The following is an 11,691-nucleotide window of genomic DNA, read 5'->3' as shown; positions in this document are numbered from 1 at the left end:
ATCATTTGATGTTGGTCAGGCACCATTTTATCCCCTAAACTTTGCTGGCATCAAAATATGACAGTTAACCAGTGTTAAATCTATAAAATATTTACATAGCACAGGACATTAAGTTTTAGACACTTGGCAATTGAACCACATAAAAATTGGACAAGATCCCCAACCTACATGTTCAGAATCAGGTGTTCACAGTCCCTATCTGGTGACTGTACATGGTTCAAAAGGCAGCAGAGGCAACAGGTAGTTACCTCAAAGGACATGGACCACTGTTATCTGGGAGCACACTATGTTATCCCAGTGTCATGTACCACTCCACCTTTCTCCAAGGCGGTCTCATAATTCTGGAATGGCAGGTCTGGCTGATACAAAATGAAGACAGACAACAAAACCTTTACTCTGTGGAGACATCCTAACTCCTACTATGTATGCATGGTGATCTTGAATGCAACTCATCCTAAAAGCTTGTCATGGTCATTCTTGGTTTTTAGGTCGGGTGATCCATCAATCTTGCCCTCAACTATTACTTTTTTTACATCACCATCACTACCAAAGTTGAGCTGGATAGCAACTAGTGGCTGCACGTAGCTCCCATGCAGTTTTGTTTTGTTTTCCATAATATGCAAATATTTTAAATGTATCTTTCCATTGGGAGGATAAGTTGATAGAACTGCTGTGCTTTCACTTTTTGCAATACAGTCTATCCTTGGTTCTCCTCGAGGCTTTAATACAATTATTCTGCTCATTTTCACAAGAATACAAGGGTTTCCTGATTGGTAGCCAAATGTGGGATCATCCACACCACCGTATGGTCAAGTAAGGCAAGAGGAAACTGACATGCTGTATATTCTGGATCCTTCTGCTCAAAATAGTTTCTATTGGTACAATATGTGAGTTTCTTCTGTTCTTCTAAGCCATAAGGCTTTAGAAATTTCTTAAGCTCATCAACGTACCCTTGATAGGATTACAAATCAGACAGGCTGAATGAAAAATCCAGCGTTGGCACTGGTTTTGGAAAAACCACAAGTCCTGGACTAGGAATCTGGTCACGATATTTTGGAACCGTCTTCGTTTAGAGTCTGAAGCATGGCTCACATCATGAATGAAAAGAGTGCAGCCAGGAACCCATAAAAGACTGGATAGAAGAGCAAGATCAAACCCCAGCTCTTGGCAGCTCGCCCCAGGAACTCTCCGGTGGTCTGGCTGTAGATGAAGAGCTTCTACTCGGCCAGGCTCCGGTTGAAGGACTTCTTGTCTCTCTTCTTCATCGTGTGTGTGCCTACTGCCAGGGGAGACGCAGGGCGGAAGCTGCGAGGAGGGCGGAGGAGCATCGTTTTTAGAGCAGAACAGCCCTGAGACATGGGCAGAATGCGCGTCGGAGGAGAAAACCTCCTCAGTGCAGTGAGAGTTCAAGCAGGAAAGTGTATTCTTTTATTATTATTATTATTGAAGCATAATTGCTTTATAAAACTTCATTGTTTCTGTCAAACCTCAACGTGAATCAGCCATATCCCTTCCCTTTTGAACCTCCCTCCCATCTCCCTTCCCATCCCAGCCCTCCAGGAAAGTTACTCTTAACTGCTGGTGTTTGTTGTTCAGTCGCTAAGGTGTATCCGACTTTTTGCCAGGCTTCCCTGTCCTTCGCTCTAACCCAGAGTTTGCTCAAACTCATGTCCATTGAGTCAGTGATGCCATCCAAGCATCACATCCTCTGTTGTCCCTTTCTCCTCCTGCCCTCGGTCTTTCCCAATATCAGGGTCTTTCCCAATGAATTGGCTTTAGGAATCAGGTGACCAAAGTATTGGATTTTCAGCTTCAGCATCTGTCCTCCCAATGAATATTCAGGGTTGATTTCCTTTAGGATTAACTGGTTTGATCTCCTTGCTGTCTAAAGGGCTCTCACCAGGAAAGTTCTGACGATTCCTTTTTAGATATAGATTCAAAGACACCATCCATGAAAGAAATAATAAGATTTACTTCATTAAAATTAAAAACTTCTAACCTGTAAAAGACAATATCAAAAGACAAGTCAAGACTTGAGAAAATATTTACAGAAGACACATCTGAACAAACTAAGCATACTCTTGTCATACTGTTGAGCAGTCAAGCTCCTTCATATGTATTCAAAGGAGTTACAAATTATATCTATACAAAAACATGAACTTGGATATTTATAGCAGCCTTATTTTTAACTCTCAAAACTTGGAAGCAACCAAGATGTCCATCAGTAGTTGAGTGTATAAACTGTGGTATATCCAGACAATGGAATATTATTCAGCACTAAAAATAAATAAGCTATGAAGTTTTGGAACAACATGGAGAAATCTTAAGTGTATATTATTTAGTGAAAGAAGCATACCTTAAAAAGCTACATATGTTTTGATACCAAATGTGCGACACTGGAAAGGGCAAAGTTTGGAGATATTAAAAAGACCAGTGGTTAGTATGGTTGGAAGAGTGGGGAAATTAATTGGTAGAGCACAAAAGATATTTAATACAGTGAAAATATTCTGTCTCATATTATGATGGATATATGTCCTTATACATTTATCTAAGCAGTGAATGTTGTTATAGGATAGATTTTACAACACCAAGAGTGAACCCTAATGTTTTTTGGATGATAATGATATATCAGTGTAGGTTCATCCTTATTAAAAATTAGCACCAAGGTGAGTGATGTTGATAATTGAGGAGAATGTGTATGTAGGTGCAGAAATTATATGGGAAATTTCATTATCTTCCTCCCAATTTTGCTTAAAACTTATCTTTTATAAAAGTCTTAAAAATACATCAGAATTTGAAACTAAAAACTGATGAAACTTCATCACAATTGCTAAATATAATATCAACTTATAAAATTTAATGATTTGTATTTAGAATATTACTTAGTATAAAAACCAAAAGCAAGACTAATATAATTAAAAATCAAGAAAGTATTTTTTAAGAATTAATACATAAACAAGTCACAGAGACTATGAAGAGTTGTCAATAAGTAACATAAAGAAAGTCTAAATAAAAATAGAGATAAATCAGCTCATGAATAACAAATTTTAGCATTGTTAAGTTTGTAATCACTTTTTCCAGTAATAGGTACACATGTTTATGTTCAAGAGAAAAACTTAACTGTGTATATTTGAAATGCTATACATTTGTAATTTTAAAAGAGTAAAAGTTCATTGCTAATTAATTTCTTATGAGAACAGAAACAGAAATCAACTTAGCAGGTACACAAATATACTACAGAACCACATATTTTAAAACATTTTCTTTTCTTTTTTTTCCCCCAAATTCAGGAAAATAAGACTGATGGAACACACTAGAAAGCTCAGAAACAGATGTACCCAGGAAGATAAGGCAATAATGGTACCTGAAATAAGTAAGGAGGGGTGGAATATTTAGGATTTGATTTAAAACAATCTGGCACACCACATGCAAGAAAAAAATGGCCCATATTTTGTTATAAAAAAAGTAAAAAGAATTAAGATTGTGGGGCTAATTATACAAAATTCCAGATGATAAATTGACAAATAACTGCAATCTTGAGTCAGGAAAACAGAGCTTTAGAAAGCTAAAAAGGATAATTCATAAGAAGAAAATATAATGATTAGAGTGTATAAAAACCAGTGACTGTGCTCAATGTAAAATTCTATAGTATGTTAATTAAAGCAAGATAGTCACACAATTTAAATGATATGTAAAGCATCTGTACAATGTCTAAAATAATTGGAATGCAGTGCAAAATGGCACAGACTATAGGTCATTGCCTGTTTTCAAATATTGGCACATATCTGATTTTTGTTGTTGTCGCTGTTTTTGTCATTGGCATATTTCTTAACGTCTTTGTGGATCAGATTTTTTTGATGTTCCAGTGTTATTTTGATCACTGTACTTTTATGGAAATTAATCAAGTTCAGGCATGGAATAAGATTAGAACAGTGCATGGAATATAAACATCTAAATAAATACAGTTATTAATATGCACCAAAATATAAGCTATTATTTTGTCTTATTACTTATATTATCATCTTTTACCAACAAAGGCATATAATTTAGATCACCAAAGGGATATTTAAATTCAATAAGGTAAATACAAGACAACAAATAGAAAAATGGCCACAGATATAATTAGGCAATTCATAGATGGTGAACCAGATAATTAATAAGTAAAGCATATCAAACTTAAAGGATACATAATTATTGTTTTCACTTTCTATCATCCCTGCAATTTGCATGTAGCTTACATTTATTGTTTCATGTGATTTAATTGACAGATTTTTAAACTGTACATAATTAATGGAGAAGTGGATCTTAAATTGTTTGCTGTCTCATCATTTATGAACAGAGTATAAAAACTCCTTAATCTCAGAAGTAATCAGAGAAATGCAAATTTGAGAAAAGAGAAAACTTTACACTCATGACATTGACCTAAATACTAAAAAAGTTAAGTTACACAAAAGTCTGATCAAGATTTAGAACACAGAAAGCATCCTGTGGGCTTCCCTTGTGCCTCAGTGCTGAAGATACTGCCTGCCTGCCAACGCAGGAGATTTGGATTTGACCCCTGGTCCAGGAGGATCCCACATGTCATGCAGTAACTACATGAACTGCAGCTACTGAGCCTGTGCTCTAGAGCCCGAGAGCCACAAATACTGAGGCCTGCACACCCAGAGTCCATGCTTCATAACAGGAGAAGCCACCACAGTGAGAAGCCTGCACACCGAACTCAAGAGCAGCCCTGCTCACTGCAACTAGAGAAAAGCCCTCAAAGTCAAAAATAAATAAATAAATACAATTATTTTAAAAAAAAGAAAAAGAAAGCATCTTGTCTCTAAGTATAAGTTTGTCAACAACCCTGAAAAGTCATCTGGGAGTACGCAATGAAAGTGGTTATTTGTATACCACAAGATTCACCTAGATTTTCTATCTATCTGTCTAATCTCCATTGTATACATCCAACAGAAGTTATTACAAAAGTACTTCAAAACACTTCACATTGGTAACTGTAATGTATTTGGGGGTTTTAAAATCAATTAGCAATAACCCAGGATTTCATCCTATTCAAATATCAGACATAGAGTATGGAATATAGTCAACAACAAACTAGATATATACACAGCAGCATAGGTTGAACTAGCATACATAATGATGAATGAGAAAAATCAAGAAGTGAAAAATATATGCATGTAAATTAAACGTTACATACAGGCTAAAACACACAACTAAATATATGTGTTCAAATGTCTATACAAATAGACATACACCATTTTTTTAGTAAAACTTCTAAATGGGAAGATCCCTTGGAGAGGGACATGGTGGGCCACTTCAATATTCTTGCCTGGAGAATCCCCATGGATGAAGGAGACTTGCAGGCTACAGTCCATAGGGTTGCAAAGACTGAAGAGACTGACTTAGTGCTCCTGGAGTTAGGGAAATAATAGTGGAGATTTAGGAATAGAGTGAAAAAAAAACAAAAGAAAGGAATTGTCCATTTTTGGCATACTGATGATAACATATTATGAACAAGAGCACAAGTTTGACATTTTAAGTTAGAAAATTAATGAATGAATATTATACTGGTTTGGGGCTCTAGATTCTGTTTCCTTTGTGTTTAGTTTATTTCCTCACCAATTGCACATATTAGGTACTGCTAGAATCCCAGGGACAGGGGAGCCTGGTGGGCTGCCATCTGTGGGGTCGCACAGAGTCGGACACGACAGAAGTGACTTAGCAGCAGCAGCAGTGGTAAAGAACCCGCCTGCTGATGTAGGAGACACCAGACATGGATTTGATCCCTGGATCAGGAAGATCCCCTTGGAGAAGGGCATTGCGACCCACTGCACTACTCTTGTCTGGAGAATCCATCGGACAGAGGACGTTAGCGGGCTACAGTCGATAGGGTTGCGAAGAGTTGACTACAACTTAATTGACCTAGCACGCAGCAAGCACATGTTCACTTTAAATCTGATCTTCTGAAGTTCTTATTCCCTCAGTGCATTCATCATTTCCAAAACTTCTTGTTGGAGAAGGTCATGGAGAGGACTTGACTGTTGGTTGACCTGCAAGCTGGATCCAGATAATCAGAGATTCTTCTCCTATCCCCCACCCCAGAATGTATGTTCCCACCCATCATTCCAACGCTAAGAGCTATTTAAAGGACACAGCTCTGAGAGAGTGAAGTGTTGTTGAGACCATCTGGACTGAATATGTGACCAAACCCAATTAAGGTCTCTGTATAAACTTAAGATTCTGATAGGCAGATGCTGAGAACTACTTGTCTTGTGGCTGCCAAGACAAGTCTCATGTGTAAAGTTCCCTTGCTTATTAAACCTGCTACTTATTAACCAAGAATGGTCTGCCTCTTCTACCTTTTTGTTTGGTCTCTTCTTGCCCTCCTTGTACAGGGACTAGTTTCGAATTTCACCCAGGTGCCAAACCAGCAATAGTGGAGTAAGCCAGGAGACTAAAGAAATGGGTCTTAGGAAAAAGGCATCCACAGGGGAAATCCCAATGGTGGTGTTCAGTCACTCAGTCACGTCCAACTCTTTGCAGCCCTATGCACTGTAGCCCTCCAGGCTTCTCTGACCATGGAATTGTCCAGTTAAGAATACTGGAGTGGGTTGCCATTTTCTACTCCAGGGGATCTTCCCAACCCAGGGATCAAACCCGGATCTCTTGTGTCTCGGGCATTCACAGGCAGATTGTTTACCACTAAAGCCACCTGGGAAGCCCAAATACGCCATAAACCTCTACATGGGGAGGCTCCTCTGTTCATGGTATTTTCCAGGCAAGAATACTGGAGTGGGTTGCCATTTCCTCCTCAAGGAGATCTTCCTGATGTGGGGATTGAACCCGAATCTCCTGCACTGGCAGGCAGAATCTTTATCACTGAGCCACCTAGGAAGCCCTTTACTATTCACTAAATTTCATTCATCTGCACAATTTTAAGCCAATGTCAAACATATATAATTATTACAACTTTAATCATTGTGTTGTTAATTTTTAAATAATTTTCTCATCTGTCCAGTTAAGTTTACTATTTATATAATATTTAGATTTTTTCTTATTTAATGATTGCTATATAGATGCTTTGAGCTCAGTTTATCAGATAAAAGAACATTTTCTATTTATAATGTTTACAACTTTGAGTATTTATATTCAAGAAAAAATTATGTTTCCATTCTTCATAGTTTTCTTTTTTTAATTTCTAGTTCAACTTTTCAATTATCTAACCTAAGTATTGCATACCCTAAAGTGTCACCTTCTTAACTATAGTTACTATAAATGTTTCTTTTCTATATTACATTCTTTTAAAAAGTGATTTCTGGTATTGAGTGCTAGAGTGTTTATTTTTCTTTTAAAATTAATATGTTCATTTAATATAGTTGTGTAATTTATTCCAGAAATTTCTCAAACTTTGTAGGCCCAGATTACAACATAGATTCAATTTAGATAATTTGTTAAATGACTATGTTTTTTAAAAAAAAATAAGGAAAAAGAGATTGATGTGAAAAGTTTTCATTATGAAAAACAGAATTATAGAGATGGAGATAGTTAGAAGATGAAAGTGGATTTGAGTCTCAAAAAGATAGAAAGAATTTCTGTGAATGTAATTGACCTAGAAGAAAAAGAAGGAGTGACTAGAGATTTCTGAGGAGAATTTAGTGTCACATTAGGAGACACTAAGGAAGTGGGCAGAATGTAAGTAAGCAGAAGAGGGAACTGATTTTCCAGGAATTTGATTGTCTCATCTCTGTAAACAATGAAGTTACCAAGCATGATAGAACAGTTTGAAGGATACAAGAAGGCTGTCTCATCAAGTTTCTGATTGTTACCTTGAATTATTTTCATGGGTTTTACAGATACCAAATCAAATCTTGTAACAAAATCATATTACTGCATATTTCTTGCCAGTTACCTTACATCTTTTGTATTTCTCTAGACTAATTGTACTGAAAAACCATCATTATCATCATTATATGCCCAGTGTTTTTAATAGAAATACATCTACTTTAATATTTCATGAATATTACAAACACATTTCATTATTTATTATTATTTTTAATAAGGAGGAAATTTATTCAAACATTTATTTTATAATGTGTAATTGTGTCTGGGAACTGAATAGTCAGAAAAGACTTATGATGGGCTAGATTGAGGACTAATTTAAAGAATGAAAATAGTCTTTATATTTTCTCACTATATAAATTCTACATGTATAAGGGAACAATATGGATTTTCCTTAAAAATAGAGCTACCTTATAATGCTGCATTTCCACTCCTGGGTATATATCCAGAAAATGATCTGAAAGGATACACGCACCCAATATTCATTGCAGCACTGTTCACAATAACCAAAACATTAAAACAATCTAAATGTCCATTGACAGAGGAATAGATAAAGAAGATGTGGTACATATATACAATGGAATATAACTCAGTCATTATAGAGAATGAAATAAGACCATTCGCAGCAACATGGATGGAACTACAGAGTCCATACTGAGTGCATGAGAGCAGACAGAGAAAGATAATTCATACTGAATGAAGGAAGTCTGGCAGAAAAAGATAAACATCATGTGACAGTCCTTATATGGGAAGTCTAAAAATAAATGATGCAATTGAATTTGTTACAATAGACTTAAGGACTTAGAGCGGCAACTTAAAGTTGCCAGGGAGGAAAGGGTTGGGGGAAGAGACAGTTTGGGATTGATATGTACACACTGCTATATTTAAAATGGATAACTAACAAGGATCTACTTACAGCACAGGTTACTCTACTCAATATTATGTAACAACTTAAATGGGAAAAGAATTTGAAAAAGAATAGATATGTGTATATGTATAAGTGAATCACTTGGCTGTACACCTGAAACTATTACATCATTGCTAATAATACTTCAATATAAAATACAAATGAAAAATAAATTATACATAATTTTATATATACATAAATACACACGTAAATATGTATAAATGCATGTGTGTGTGTGAACTATGCAGTATGACCTCCTCTGCTTCATTGTTGTCAACTCTTAAAACATGGAGAAAGTGCACAGACATACATGTTTGCATGTATACAGTTAAATAGATATACATATATATATATAATTAACACAAAACTTGTATTTCTTATTTATTTTGGCAACTGATGTCAAACTTCAAGACAAATAAAATGGCAGGTCAATTATGAAATAGCCTAACATAATGACATAATTCACCAAATTGATTGCTGTTCAATTAAAGAATCCATCACTTTGTGCAATTAATTTTACTAAATTGTCACTAAACTGTCCAATTTGCTTATTTCAGTTTATTCATTTGAACACTGTTATATGGATGTTTTTTAAAATTCATAAAATTGGAAACCAAGGTCAAATCACCATTATAACAAAATAAAAGACATCAGGTTTATAACTGGCAAAATATCTCCTGCGCTATCCTAAAACGTACCTCCCTGTCACAGATTGTGAGTTATGCCATTTAGAAATTATTGAAAAATAACACAAATATCAATAGGGAAAATGTTAGAATGCCAAATTACATTAATAAGAAAATATTACACTGCATATATAAAGTTGAAATGTTTTCAAGTGGTGTAAATATATTTAATTTCAAATATTACTGGCTCAGATATAAAATAATAAAGTAAAAATGTATACAGTATTTAAGTATAGAGCATATCTTTGATAATTTATAAGTAACATTTTTCCATAATTTTCTTTTGAAATAACTTGAACTAAAATAGAAAGCATCATTCAGATCTGAATGAGGATAAACAACATATCCCTTCTCCCTTCAACTGCATCTGTTTATCCTGCAATGCTCTCAAATAAGAGACTTAGGAATCCAAGAACTGTCCTCTGATTTTGGCTCAGAAACATAGGTTGTCTGAATGAAAGAGGATTCAGGTTTTAGCAAAATCGGCAGTGTACTTGAAGATTAGCCATTAGCTTCAAATACATGCCAACAGCAGCAGCTGGCCTTTAAAAGACTCACATGTTCATTTCATTTCTGCTCATTGATTTATCTAAAATGAGTGAAGAAGAATAAACAATAAGAAAAGGAGGACATGAGGATCTTACAGTGTTTTTCACTGTTCTGGAGTTAAATTTAATTATTTTTGTCATTTAAGGGTCAGTAAATTTGCATGTAATAGTGAATATTTGGGACCATATCTCAGAAACTTTCTCAGACAATAGTCTTCATATAATATGCACTATGTGTATGTATGTACATATGTGTGTATGTAAGTATGTTGGTATATGCCATACAAGTATGTGAAAGGGGAGAAGGAAAAGGCAACCCACTCCAATATTCTTGCCTGGAAAATCCCATGGACAGAGGAGCCTGGTAGGCTATAGTCCGTGGGAATCACAAAGAGGCAGACACGACTGAGCAACTTTCACATACGTATATACATACACATGCACATAGATATATGCATACACATACATATATACACACACACATATACACAAGCATATATACACAAACATCATTGAAAGTTTACAATTAATATGAAAAGTAGAAGCAACATATTAAAAAATGCATAATTTGCTGTCTTTCTTGACTATGTATCAAGATTACATAGCTACCTATATGTAGAGGTGCTGATAAGTAACTATGATAGCTGGCTGTCAGCATTATTTTAATACCATATATGAGAGTCCAAGGTGGCACCATCAGTAAAGAATTTGCCTACAAATGCAGGAGACACAAGGGGTGTTGGCTCAATCCCTGGGTCAGGAAGATCCCCTAGAGGAGGAAATGGCAACCCACTCCAATATTCTTGACTGGAAATTCCCATGGACAAGGAGCCTGGCTGGCTACAGTCCATGGGATCAAAAAAAAGCCAGACACGAGTTAATGACTAAACAACAACAACAAAGATCACTCTAGCAATGAGATGAAGAAGGCAATGGCACCCCACTCCAGTGCTCTTGCTTGGAAAATCCCATGGATGGAGAAGCCTGGTGGGCTGCAGTCCATGGGGTCGCTAGGAGTCAGACACGACTGAGTGACTTCACTTTCACTTTTCACTTTCATGCATTGGAGAAGGAAATGGCAACCCACTCCAGTGTTCTTGTCTGGAGAATCCCAGGGACCGGGGGGCCTGATAGGCTGCCCTCTATGGGGTCACACAGAGTCAGATACGACTGAAGTGACTTAGCAGCAGTAGCAGCAATGATAGCTATCCAACAGTGGGTGGAAGGGTTTGGGACATAAGCCTACAGACCTAGAGATGCAGAAGGACATGACTGGGGACTGTCCTGGGGCTTCAAAGGGACACCTCTGTAGCTAAGCATGTTTAGAGAAAATCTGAAAAAATGTATGGCATGTCATTTCTAAAGATGGGATGGGTTTATATGAGTGAGATTTTTCACTCAATTGTTTGTAATAACCTAAACACCTTTTTTCAATCTCCCTTGACATTATACTTCCAAATGATATCATTCAATTTGCATAAAAGTTCTTCCAAATGGCAATGTGTTGTCTTAAGAAACAGAAAATATGGAAATTCAAGAAGATATCTGCAGTGTGTTTTGCAAATCTGTGAGTTGAATAAATTTTGAAATCATTAAAAATAAAGTGAGAAAATTTCCTCTTCTCACAGGATCTATCATTATGGGAACATCTGGCATTTGGAAAACAGATATTAAAATAAAATTCATGAAATTTTCCAATATTGTGCAC

The 11,691-nt window shown here is 35.9% G+C and overlaps 1 pseudogene; it reads right to left on the bottom strand.

Annotated features, from left to right (window-relative positions):
- Positions 1–419: 419 nt before the first annotated feature.
- Positions 420–1,265, bottom strand: LOC104982723 (annotated as a pseudogene).
- Positions 1,266–11,691: the final 10,426 nt, after the last annotated feature.

The sequence above is a fragment of the Bison bison genome, unplaced genomic scaffold (genome assembly GCF_000754665.1).
Source record: "Bison bison bison isolate TAMUID 2011002044 unplaced genomic scaffold, Bison_UMD1.0 scf7180017864538, whole genome shotgun sequence".
Taxonomy (NCBI): domain Eukaryota; kingdom Metazoa; phylum Chordata; class Mammalia; order Artiodactyla; family Bovidae; genus Bison; species Bison bison.
Note: the sequence above shows the minus strand (reverse complement) of the source record. Positions and strands in the feature narration are given on the sequence as shown.